This window comes from Pristiophorus japonicus, unplaced genomic scaffold, assembly GCF_044704955.1.
Source record: "Pristiophorus japonicus isolate sPriJap1 unplaced genomic scaffold, sPriJap1.hap1 HAP1_SCAFFOLD_896, whole genome shotgun sequence".
NCBI classification, from domain to species: Eukaryota; Metazoa; Chordata; class Chondrichthyes; family Pristiophoridae; genus Pristiophorus; species Pristiophorus japonicus.
This window is the reverse complement of record NW_027254820.1, coordinates 122,382-135,923: the sequence shown is the minus strand read 5'-3', so window position 1 is coordinate 135,923 and position 13,542 is coordinate 122,382. Positions and strand designations below refer to the sequence as shown.

General features: G+C 54.1%; 1 pseudogene; it reads left to right on the top strand.

Moving 5' to 3' along the window:
- Positions 1-13,542, top strand: part of LOC139257690 (selenide, water dikinase 1-like) — a 33,589-nt pseudogene that overhangs the window by 18,807 nt on the left and 1,240 nt on the right.

The window sequence follows — 13,542 nt, the reverse complement described above, 5'->3', positions numbered from 1 at the left end:
CACAGGGCTACGGACCCAGAGCGGGAAAGTGGGATTAGGCCGGGATGGCTCTTGGTCGGCCGGCGCGAGGCGGACACGATGGGCCGAATGGCCTCCTCCCGCGCTGTAAACTTCTCTGGTTTCTGCGCGCGTTTCTAAAAGCAGTCCTGCTGAGCTGTCGTGCCTTGAGATTGCCACTCGCTTTGCCGTGATTCCTATTTAATTGTCTTCTCCCTCTTTCCCTCCCCCCCCCCCCCCCCCGACCACCCATCCTCTCTCCCCAAAGGCCGGACAACGCCATCCCAGGAGATGTATTGGTGCTAACCAAACCGCTCGGCACACAGGTCGCTGTGAATAGCCATCAGTGGCTGGAAAACGTAAGTGTGGGGAGGGAGAGGAGGGAGAGGAGGGATGAGGGGGAGAGGAGGGAGGGCGGCTGGGGGAGTGTTTGTTGGGGGGGGGGGGGAGGGGATGGGGGGGAGAGAGGGGGGGGGGAGGGAGGGTGAGAGGAGGGAGGGCAGCTGGGGGGGTGTTTGTTGGGGGGGGGGGGGGGGGGAGGGAGGGAGGGTGAGAGGAGGGAGGGCGGCCGGGGGGGTGTTTGTGGGGGGGGGGAGAGAGGGGATGGGGGGGGGGGGGAGGGAGGGAGGGTGAGAGGATGGAGGGAGGGCGGCCGTGGATGTGGGTGGGAGGGGGGAGGGGTAAGAGAGGGAGGGAGAGAGGGGAGGGGGGGGGAAGAGAGGGTGAGAGGATGGATGGAGGGAGGGCGGCCGGGGGGCGGAGGGAGGGAGAGAGAGGGGGGGGGGGGGGAAGAGAGGGTGAGAGGATGGAGGGAGGGCGGCCGGGGGGGGCAGGGAGGGAGGGAGAGAGGGGGGGGGAAGAGAGGGTGAGAGGATGGAGGGAGGGCGGCTGGGGGAGGGGGGGGGGGGGATGGATGGAGGGAGGGCGGCCGGGGGGGGAGGGAGGGAGGGAGAGAGAGAGGGCGGGGGGAAGAGAGGGTGAGAGGATGGAGGGAGGGCGGCCGGGGGGGGCGGGGAGGGAGGGAGAGAGGGGGGGGGAAGAGAGGGTGAGAGGATGGAGGGAGGGCGGCTGGGGGAGGGGGGGGGGGGGAAGTGAGGGTGAGAGGATGGATGGAGGGAGGGCGGCCGGGGGGGGGGGGGGGGGGGGGAGAGGGAGAGAGGGGGGGGGGGGGGGAAGAGAGGGTGAGAGGATGGAGGGAGGACGGCTGGGGGAGGGGGGGGGGGGATGGATGGAGGGAGGGCGGCCGGGGGGGGAGGGAGGGAGGGAGAGAGAGAGGGCGGGGGGAAGAGAGGGTGAGAGGATGGAGGGAGGGCGGCCGGGGGTGTGGTGGGGGGGCGTGGGGAAGAGAGGGAGTGTGTCGCCAATTTTGCCCGCTGGAATTGTTTTTCGAACAACCTTGTTGCTACGGTGCAGTTCCGCGGGTGTTACTGACCTTGAACGAGGTGCATGGCTCCCGAATGGAGCACAAGGGTTTGCGGTTCGAACCCAGACAACTTTCTTTCGTCCTTCGTGCCTGGGATGTGGGTGTCGCTGGCCAGGCCGGCGGTTATTGCCCATCCCTAATCGCCCCTCGAGAAGGTGGCAGTGAGCCGCCGCCTTGAACCGCTGCAGTCCGTGTGGTGAGGGTGCTGTGTCGTCGCGGTTTGGTGCAGCTGAGTGTCTCGCTGTGCCACTTCAGAGGGAGGTTATGTCGACCACGTTCCTGTGGGTGCGGAGTCACAGAACGGCCAGTGCAGCGCTCCCTCAGTACCGCCCCTCCGACAGTGCGGCGCTCCCTCAGTACCGCCCCTCCGACAGTGCGGCGCTCCCCCAGTACCGCCCCTCCGACAGTGCGGCACTCCCTCAGTACTGCCCCTCCGACAGTGCGGCGCTCCCTCAGTACCGCCTCTCCGACAGCGCGGCGCTCCCTCAGTACCGCCCCTCCGACAGCGCAGTGCGGCGCTTCCTCAGTACCGCCCCTCCGACAGCGCAGTGCGGCGCTCCCTCAGTACCGCCCCTCCGACAGTGCGGCGCTCCCTCAGTACTGACCCTCCGACAGTGCGGCGCTCCCTCAGTACCGCCCCTCCGACAGCGCGGCGCTCCCTCAGTACCGCCCCTCCGACAGTGCGGCGCTTCCTCAGTACCGCCCCTCCGACAGTGCGGCGCTCCCTCAGTACCGCCCCTCCGACAGTGCGGGGCTCCCTCAGTACCGCCCCTCCGACAGTGCGGCGCTCCCTCAGTACCGCCCCTCCGACAGTGCGGAGCTCCCTCAGTACCGCCCCTCCGACAGCGCGGCGCTCCCTCAGTACCGCCCCTCCGACAGCGCGGCGCTCCCTCAGTACCGCCCCTCCGACAGCGCGGCGCTCCCTCAGTACCGCCCCTCCGACAGCGCGGCGCTCCCTCAGTACCGCCCCTCCGACAGCGCGGCGCTCCCTCAGTACCGCCCCTCCGACAGCGCGGCGCTCCCTCAGTACCGCCCCTCCGACAGTGCGGGGCTCCCTCAGTACCGCACCTCCGACAGTGCGGCGCTCCCTCAGTACCGCCCCTCCGACAGCGCAGTGCGGCGCTCCCTCAGTACCGCCCCTCCGACAGCGCAGTACGGTGCTCCCTCTCTGCTCAAGTCCCTGGAGTGTGACTTCAACAATGTTCTGACTCCGAGGATGGGCGGTGGAGGGGATACCCACCGAGCCGCGAGCTGACACTGGCTGGGCTTTGTCGACGGCCGATACCTGGCTCCCTCGGGATATTTGCCAACCTTCTGACCCGCAGAAGTCTTTCAGACGCTTTGCCCGCGGCCATTTCCGCTGGGTGTCCAGCTTAACCTGGTAGTTGACCTTCCGCGAGACTAACTCTGGGTTTTCATTCCTTTTCCCCAACACCCCCACACGCAGCCGGAGAAGTGGAACAAGATCAAACTGGTGGTGTCCCAGGAGGATGTGGAGCTGGCCTACCAAGAGGCCATGTTCAACATGGCCCGGCTCAACCGGACGGGTAAGCCTTCGATGGGCAGGGCTCCGGCTCTTCCAGAGCTGGGCTGGTGGGGGGGAAATGGGGCAGGGGTGGGGGAATCGTCCGGGGTTCCTGCTCCTGATCGCCATCCCGTGATGTGCGCGCAGGCGTACAGCGGGTGATGGCAGGGTCCGGCTCACCTGATGGTTCTCTGAAAAGAAAGTCTCGCATTTCCATAGCGCCTTTCACGACCACCGGACGTCCCAAAGCGCCTCGCAGCCAATGAAGTATTTCTAAACCGCGCTCGCTGTTGCATTGTGGGAAATGCCGATTTACGCACAGCAAGCTCCCACAAACAGCAACGTGATAATGACGGGTTGACATGTTTTAGCGATGGCGGTCGAGGGATAAATATTGGCCCCAGGACACCGGGGAGAACTCGCACTGCTCCCCTGCTCGTCTTCCAAATAGTGACACTGGGATCTTTTCCGGCCACCCGAGAGGGCAGACGGGGCCTCGGGTTAACGTCTCATCTGAGAGAAGTCACCTCCGGCAGTGCGGCACTCCCTCAGTACCGCCCCTCCGACAGCGCAGTGCGGCGCTCCCTCAGTACTGCCCCTCCGACAGCGCAGTGCGGCGCTCCCTCAGTACCGCCCCTCCGACAGCGCAGTGCGGCGCTCCCTCAGTACCGCCCCTCCGACAGCGCGGTGCGGCGCTCCCTCAGTACCGCCCCTCGACAGCGCGGTGCGGCGCTCCCTCAGTACCGCCCCTCCGACAGCGCAGTGCGGCGCTCCCTCAGTACCGCCCCTCCGACAGCGCGGTGCGGCGCTCCCTCAGTACCGCCCCTCCGACAGCGCGGTGCGGCGCTCCCTCAGTACCTCCCCTCCGACAGCGCGGTGCGGCGCTCCCTCAGTACCGCCCCTCCGACAGCGCAGTGCGGCGCTCCCTCGGTACTCGTGTCCCTGGAGCGTGACTTTAACCCGCAATGTACTGACTCGACGGCGGTGAGATGCTACCCAGCGAGCTGACACTGGCTGGTTTCCGGCGGGGCTCGGGCTCTGCCGACAGTCGATGTATGGCTCCCTCGGGTTGGTGGTGCGGACGGCACCTGGTGGGGGGGGGCGCCGTCCCGCGCACGAAACCGCGGGCGGTCATCGCGGCGCGATCGGCGTTCGAGCGAGGGGAGTCGCGGGTTCGCGCTGTTGGCACCGGCAGTCAGTAACCGGGCCTGTTCTCTCTCTCTCTCTCTCTCTCTCTCTCTTTCCCCCACCCTGTAGCCGCCGGTCTGATGCACACCTTCAACGCCCACGCCGCCACCGACATCACCGGCTTCGGCATTCTCGGCCACGCCCAAAACCTGGCCCGGCAGCAACGCAACGAGGTCTCCTTCGTCATCCACAATCTGCCCATCGTGGCCAAGATGGCCGCCATCAGCAAAGCCTGCGGCAACATGTTCGGCCTGCTCCACGGCACATCGGCTGAAACATCCGGTGAGCGGGGGAAGGGCGCTCAAAACATCCGCGCGGTCAAAGTCTGTGCGCGCGCGGGCGCTGGAGCCGGTGGGTGGGCGAACACACTAAGCTTGGCGCGAAAGCATCGCCGTCATAGGCGGTCCCTCGAAGCGGGGCTGGCTCGCCTCCGCGCCAAAAGGTGACAAGTTCCTCCTGTCACGGCTCAGAGACGTGGACCCGTGCACAGTACACAGCCTTCGCTCGCCTGAGCAAGAGAGTGTTCGAAGACCAGGCCCTCAAATCTCCCACCCAGCTCATGGTCTACAGGGCTGCAGTGATACCCGCCCTCCTGTATGGCTCAGAGACACAGACCATGTACAGTAGGTACCTCACCCCCAGCTCATGGTCTACAGGGCTGTAGTGATACCCGCCCTCCTGTATGGCTCAGAGACATGGACCGTGTACAGTAGGTACCTCACCCCCAGCTCATGGTCTACAGGGCTGTAGTGATACCCGCCCTCCTGTATGGCTCAGAGACACGGACCATGTACAGTAGGTACCTCACCACCCAGCTCATGGTCTACAGGGCTGTAGTGATACCTGCCCTCCTGTATGGCTCAGAGACACGGACCATGTACAGTAGACACCTCACCCCCAGCTCATGGTCTACAGGGCTGTAGTGATACCCGCCCTCCTGTATGGCTCAGAGACACGGACCATGTACAGTAGACACCTCAAGTCGCTGGAGAAATACCACCGACGCTGTCTCCGCAAGATCCTGCAAATCCCCCCGGGAGGACAGACGCACCAACGTTAGCGTCCTCGACCAGGCCCAACATCCCCAGCATCGAAGCACTGACCACACTCGACCAGCTCCGCTGGGCAGAGCCCACGTTGTCCGCATGTCCCCCAGACACGAGACTCCCTAAGCCAAGCGCTCTACTTGTGAACCTGTGGAATTCTCGACCGCAGAGAGTTGTTGAGGCCAGTTCGTTAGATATATTCAAGAGGTAGATTTGGCCCTTACGGCTCAAGGGATCACGGGGTATGGAGAGAAAGCAGGAATGGGGTACTGAGGGAATGATCAGCCATGATCATATTGAATGGTGGTGCAGGCTCGAAGGGCCGAATGGCCTACTCCTGCACCTATTTTCTATGTTTCTAACGATGCCTCCCTCCGCAAAAGTCAGTATGGATTTATGAAGGGGAAGTTGTGTTTGACAAATTTGCTGGAGTTCTTTGAGGATGTAACGAACAGGATGGATAAAGGGGAATCAGTGGATGTGGTGTATTTGGATTTCCAGAAGGCATTTGACAAGGTGCCACATAAAAGGATACTGCACAAGATAAAAGTTCACGGGGTTGGGGGTAATATATTAGCATGGTTAGAGGATTGGCTAACTAACAGAGAACAGAGAGTCGGGATAAATGGGTCATTCTCGGGTTGGCAATCAGTAACTAGTGGGGTGCCGCAGGGATCAGTGCTGGGACCCCAACTATTTACAATCTATATTAACGACTTGGATGAAGGGACTGAGTGTAACGTAGCCAAGTTTGCTGACGATACAAAGATGGGAGGAAAAGCAATGTGTGAGGAGGACACACAAAATCTGCAAAAGGACACAGTGAGTGAGTGGGCAAAAATTTGGCAGATGGAGTATAATGTTGGAAAATGTGAGGTCATGCACTTTTGCAGGAAAAAAATCAAAGAGCAAGTTATTATTTAAATGGAGAAAGATTGCAAAGTGCCGCAGTACAGCGGGACCTGGGGGTTACTTGTGTATGAAACACAAAAGGTTAGTATGCAGGTACAGCAAGTGATCAGGAAGGCCAATGGTATCTTGGCCTTTATTGCAAAGAGGATGGAGTATAAAAGCAGGGAAGTCTTGCTACAGTTATACAGGGTATTGGTGAGCACCTCGAGTCTCGTCGCCGAGAGCGTGCAGAAACCAAGCGCAGGCAGCGGAAGGAGCGTGCGGAAAACCTGTCCCACCCTCCCCTTCCCTCAACCACTGTCTGTCCCACCTGTGACAGGGACTGTGGCTCTCATATTGGACTGTTCAGCCACCTAAGAACTCATTTCAGGAGTGGAAGCAAGTCTTCCTCGATTCCGAGGGACTGCCTATGATGATGAAGATTGGTGAGGCCACACCTGGAGTACTGCGTGCAGTTTTGGTTTCCATATTTACGAAAGGATATACTTGCTTTGGAGGCAGTTCAGAGAAGGTTCACTCGGTTGATTCCGGGGATGAGGGGGTTGACTTATGAGGAAAGGTTGAGCAGGTTGGGCCTCTACTCATTGGAATTCAGAAGAATGAGAGGTGATCTTATCGAAACGTATAAGATTATGAGGGGGGCTCGACAAGGTGGATGCAGAGAGGATGTTTCCACTGATGGGGGAGACTAGAACTGGGGGGCATGGTCTTAGAATAAGGGGCCACCCATTTAAAACTGAGATGAGGAGAAATTTCTTCTCTGAGGGTTGTAAATCTGTGGAATTCGCTGCCTCAGAGAGCTGTGGAAGCCGGGACATTGAATATATTTAAGACAGAAATAGACAGTTTCTTAAACGATAAGGGGGCGGGCAGGGAAGTGGAGCTGAGTCCATGATCGGATCAGCCATGGTCGTATTAAATGGCGGAGCAGGCTCGAGGGGCCGTACGGCCTACTCCTGCTCCTATTTCTTATGTTCTTGTATATGGTTAGAATCTCATCTCGGGGTCAATTAGGATGCAAACGGTCTGGTTCAACCTCAAACAATAGCCAGGGAACAGGATGGACATGATGGCTTGGAAACTGTAGAGAAGAGAATGGCTTCGATCTTTATAATTATATAGAGCCTGGGAGGATTGGCTAACTACCAGAAAACAGAGTCGGGATAAATGGGTCATTTTCAGGTTGGCAAACTGTAACGACTGGGATCGGTGTTGGGGCCTCAGCTATTTACAACCTATATTAATGACTTGGATGAAGGGACCGAGTGTAATGTAGCCAAGTTTGCCGATGATACAAAGATGGGTGGGAAAGTTAGTTGTGAGTGGTGAATCTGTGGAATTCTCTGCCCCAGAGAGCTGTGGGGACTGGGTCATTGAATGTATTTAAGGTGGAGAAAGACAGATTTTGGAATGAAAGGGAGTGAAGGGGCGGGCGGGGAAGTGGAGCTGAGCCCAAGATCAGATCAGCCGCGATCTTATTAAATGGTGGAGCAGGCTCGAGGGGCCGAATGGCCGATTCCTGTTTCTGATGTTATTCAGATGGGTGGGAAGAGGCTGGTATGAAACATTAACACTGGCACGGAGCAGTGGGTCCGATTGGCCTGTTCCTGAGCTGCAATGGCGAATGGCAGGCAGTGACTAGTGGGGTGCCGCAGGGTTCAGTGCTGGGACCCCAGCTATTTACAATATACATTAATGATCTAGACGAAGGAATTGAGTGTAATATCTCCAAGTTTGCAGATGACACTAAGGGTGGCGGTGTGAGCTGTGAGGAGGATGCTAAGAGGCTGCAGGGTGACTTGGACAGGTTAGGTGAGTGGGCAAATGCATGGCAGATGCAGTATAATGTGGATAAATGTGAGGCTATCCACTTTGGGGGCAAAAACTGGAAGGCAGAGTATTATCTGAATGGTGGCAGATTAGGTAAAGGGGAGGTGCAACGAGACCCGGGTGTTATGGTACATCAGTCATTGAAGGTTGGCATGCAGGTACAGCAGGCAGTGAAGAAGGCAAATGGTATGTTGGCCTTCAAAGCGAGGGGATTTGAGTATAGGAGCATGGAGGTCTTACTGCAGTTGTACAGGGTCTTGGTGAGACCACACCTGGAATATTGTGTTCAGTTTTGGTCTCCTAATCTGAGGAAGGACGTTCTTGCTATTGAGGGAGTGCAGCGAAGGTTCACCAGACTGATTCCCAGGATGGCAGAACTGACACATGAAGAAAGACTGGATCAACTAGGCTTATACTCACTGGTGTTTAGAAGGATGAGAGGGGATAGAAACATAGAAACATAGAAAATAGGTGCAGGAGTAGGCCATTCGGCCCTTCTAGCCTGCACCGCCATTCAATGAGTTCATGGCTGAACATGCAACTTCAGTACCCCATTCCTGCTTTCTTGCCATACCCCTTGATCCCCCAAGTAGTAAGGACTACATCTAACTCCCTTTTTGAATATATTTAGTAAATTGGTCTTAACAACTTTTCTGTGGTAAAGAATTCCACAGGTTCACCACTCTCTGGGTGAAGAAGTTTCTCCTCATCTCGGTCCTAAATGGCTTACCCCTTATCCTTTGACTGTGACCCCTGGTTCTGGACTTCCCCAACATTGGGAACATTCTTCCTGCATCTAACCTGTCTAAACCCGTCAGAATATTAAACGTTTTTATGAGATCCCCTCTCATTCTTCTGAACTCCAGTGAATACAAGCCCAGTTGATCCAGTCTTTCTTGATAGGTCAGTCCCGCCATCCCGGGAATCAGTCTGGTGAACCTTCGCTGCACTCCCTCAATAGCAAGAATGTCCTTCCTCAAGTTAGGAGATCAAAACTGTACACAATACTCCAGGTGTGACCTCACCAAGGCCCTGTACAACTGTAGTAACACCTCCCTGCCCCTGTACTCAAATCCCCTTGCTATGAAGGCCAACATGCCATTTGCTTTCTTAACCGCCTGCTGTACCTGCATGCCAACCTTCAATGACTGATGTACCATCACACCCAGGTCTCGTTGCACCTCCCCTTTTCTTAATCTGTCACCATTCAGATAATAGTCTGTGTCTCTGTTTTTACCACCAAAGTGGATAACCTCACATTTATCCACATTATACTTCATCTGCCATGCATTTGCCCACTCACTTAACCTATCCAAGTCACTCTGCAGCCTCATAGCATCCTCCTCGCAGCTCACACTGCCACCCAACTTAGTGTCATCCGCAAATTTGGAGATACTACATTTAATCCCCTCGTCTAAATCATTAATGTACAGTGTAAACAGCTGGGGCCCCAGCACAGAACCTTGCGGTACCCCACTAGTCACTGCCTGCCATTCTGAAAAGTACCCATTTACTCCTACTCTTTGCTTCCTGTCTGTCAACCAGTTCTCAATCCACGTCAGCACACTACCCCCAATCCCATGTGCTTTAACTTTGCACGTTAATCTCTTGTGTAGGATCTTGTCGAAAGTCTTCTGAAAGTCCAAATACACCACATCAACTGGTTCTCCCTTGTCCACTCTACTGGAAACATCCTCAAAAAATTCCAGAAGATTTGTCAAGCATGATTTCCCTTTCACAAATCCATGCTGACTTGGACCTATCATGTCACCACTTTCCAAATGCGCTGCTATGACATCCTTAATAATTGATTCCATCATTTTACCCACTACTGAGGTCAGGCTGACCGGTCTATAATTCCCTGTTTTCTCTCTCCCTCCTTTTTTAAAAAGTGGGGTTACATTGGCTATCCTCCACTCGATAGGAACTGATCCAGAGTCAATGGAATGTTGGAAAATGAATGTCAATGCATCCGCTATTTCCAAGGCCACCTCCTTAAGTACTCTGGGATGCAGTCGATCAGGCCCTGGGGATTTATCGGCCTTCAATCCCATCAATTTCCCCAACACAATTTCCCGACTAATAAGGATTTCCATCAGTTCCTCTTTCTTACTTGACCCTCTGACCCCTTTTATATCCGGAAGGTTGTTTGTGTCCTCCTTAGTGAATACCGAACCAAAGTACTTGTTCAATTGATCTGCCAATTCTTTGTTTCCCGTTATGACTTCCCCTGATTCTGACTGCAGGGGATCTATGTCTTTACTAACCTTTTTCTCTTTACATATTGATAGAAGCTTTTGCAGTCCGTCTTAATGTTCCCTGCAAGCTTCCTCTCATATTCTAGTACACCAGTCAGTGTACAGATATCTCCCTGAGGGAGAGGGACTGAGAGACACCAGTCAGTGTACAGATATCTCCCTGAGGGACAGGGGACTGAGAGACACCAGTCTGTGTACAGATATCTCCCTGAGGGAGAGGGACTGAGAAACATAGAAAATAGGTGCAGGAGTAGGCCATTCAGCCCTTCGAGCCTGCACCAGCATTCAATGAGTTCATGGCTGAACATGCAACTTCAGTACCCCATTCCTGCTTTCTCGCCATACCCCTTGATCCCCCTAGTAGTAAGGACTACATCTAACTCCTTTTTGAATATATTTAGTGAATTGGCCTCAACAACTTTATGTGGTAGAGAATTCCACAGGTTCACCACTCTCTGGGTGAAGAAGTTTCTCCTCATCTCGGTCCTAAATGGCTTACCCCTTATCCTTAGACTGTGACCCCTGGTTCTGGACTTCCCCAACATTGGGAACATTCTTCCTGCATCTAACCTGTCTAAACCCGTCAGAATATTAAACCTTTTTATGAGATCCCCTCTCATTCTTCTGAACTCTAGTGAATACAAGCCCAGTTGATCCAGTCTTTCTTGATAGGTCAGTCCCGCCATCCCGGGAATCAATCTGGTGAACCTTCGCTGCATTCCCTCAATAGCAAGAATGTCCTTCCTCAAATTAGGAGACCAAAACTGTACACAATACTCCAGGTGTGACCTCACCAAGGCCCTGTACAACTGTAGTAACACCTCCCTGCCCCTGTACTCAAATCCCCTCGCTATGAAGGCCAACATGCCATTTGCTTTCTTAACCGCCTGCTGTACCTGCATGCCAACCTTCAATGACTGATGTACCATCACACCCAGGTCTCGTTGCACCTCCCCTTTTCCTAATCTGTCACCATTCAGATAATAGTCTGTCTCTCTGTTTTTACCACCAAAGTGGATAACCTCACATTTATCCACATTATACTTCATCTGCCATGCATTTGCCCACTCACCTAACCTATCCAAGTCACTGCAGCCTCATAGCATCCTCCTCGCAGCTCACACTGCAACCCAACTTAGTATCATCCGCAAATTTGGAGATACTACATTTAATCCCCTCGTCTAAATCATTAATGTACAGTGTAAACAGCTGGGGCCCCAGCACAGAATCTTGCGGTACCCCACTAGTCACTGCCTGCCATTCTGAAAAGTACCCATTTACTCCTACTCTTTGCTTCCTGTCTGTCAACCAGTTCTCAATCCACGTCAACACACTACCCCCAATCCCATGTGCTTTAACTTTGCACGTTAATCTCTTGTGTAGGATCTTGTCGAAAGTCTTCTGAAAGTCCAAATACACCACATCAACTGGTTCTCCCTTGTCCACTCTACTGGAAACATCCTCAAAAAATTCCAGAAGATTTGTCAAGCATGATTTCCCTTTCACAAATCCATGCTGACTTGGACCTATCATGTCACCTCTTTCCAAATGCGCTGCTATGACATCCTTAATAATTGATTCCATCATTTTACCCACTACTGAGGTCAGGCTGACCGGTCTATAATTCCCTGTTTTCTCTCTCCCTCCTTTTTTTTTAAAAAAGTGGGGTTACATTGGCTACCCTCCACTCGATAGGAACTGATCCAGAGTCAATGGAATGTTGGAAAATGACTGTCAATGCATCCACTATTTCCAAGGCCACCTCCTTAAGTACTCTGGGATGCAGTCCATCAGGCCCTGGGGATTTATCGGCCTTCAATCCCATCAATTTCCCCAACACAATTTCCCGACTAATAAGGATTTCCCTCAGTTCCTCCTCCTTACTAGACCCTCTGACCCCTTTTATATCCGGAAGGTTGTTTGTGTCCTCCTCAGTGAATACCGAACCAAAGTACTTGTTCAATTGGTCTGCCATTTCTTTGTTCCCCGTTATGACTTCCCCTGATTCTGACTGCAGGGGACCTACGTTTGTCTTTGCTAACCTTTTTCTCTTTACATATCTATAGAAACTTTTGCAATCTGTCTTAATGTTCCCTGCAAGCTTCTTCTCGTACTCCATTTTCCCTGCCCTAATCAAACCCTTTGTCCTCCTCTGCTGAGTTCTAAATTTCTCCCAGTCCCCGGGTTCTCTGCTATTTCTGGCCAATTTGTACGCCACTTCCTTGGCTTTAATACTATCCCTGATTTCCCTTGATAGCCACGGTTAAGCCACCTTCCCTTTATTATTTTTACGCCAGACAGGAATGTACAATTGTTGCAGTTCATCCATGCGGTCTCTAAATGTCTGCCATTGCCCATCCACAGTCAACCCCTTAAGCATCATTTGCCAATCTATCTTAGCCAATTCACGCCTCATACCTTCAAAGTTACCCTTCTTTAAGTTCTGGACCATGGTCTCTGAATTAACTGTTTCATTCTCCATCCTAATGCAGAATTCCACCATATTATGGTCACTCTTCCCCAAGGGGCCTCGCACAATGAGATTGCTAATTAATCCTCTCTCATTACACAACACCCAGTCTAAGATGGCCTCCCCCCTAGTTGGTTCCTCGACATATTGGTCTAGAAAACCATCCCTTATGCACTCCAGGAAATCCTCCTCCACCGTATTGCTTCCAGTTTGGTTAGCCCAATCTATGTGCATGTTAAAGTCACCCATGATAACTGCTGCACCTTTATTGCATGCACCCCTAATTTCCTGTTTGATGCCCTCCCTAACATCATCAGGGATCTCATAGAAACATATAAAATTCTGATGGGACTGGACAGGTTAGATGCAGGAAGAATGTTCCCGATGTTGGGGAAGTCCAGAACCAGGGCTCACACAGTCTAAGGATAAGGGGTAAGCCATTTAGGACCGAGATGAGGAGAAACTTCTTCACCCAGAGAATTGTGAACCTGTGGAATTCTCTACCACAGAGAGTTGTTGGGGCCAGTTCGTTAGATATATTCAAAAGGGAGTTAGATGTGGCCCTTCCGGCTAAAGGGATCAAGGGGTATGGAGAGAAAGCAGGAATGGGGTACTGAGGGAATGATCAGCCGTGATCATATTGAATGGTGGTGCAGGCTCGAAGGGCCGAATGGCCTGCTCCTGCACCTATTTTCGATGTAATTCCTTTGCCGTGTGTGTCTCTGTGTTGCTCCCGCCGTATTTTAAGGGCACTTTCTCCTTTGTCTCCCCCTCCTTTTGCGGCAGGTGGTCTCTTGATCTGCCTGCCCCGGGAGCAGGCGGCCCGCTTCTGCGCCGAGATCAAGTCTCCCAAGTACGGCGAGGGCCATCAGGCCTGGATCATCGGCATCGTG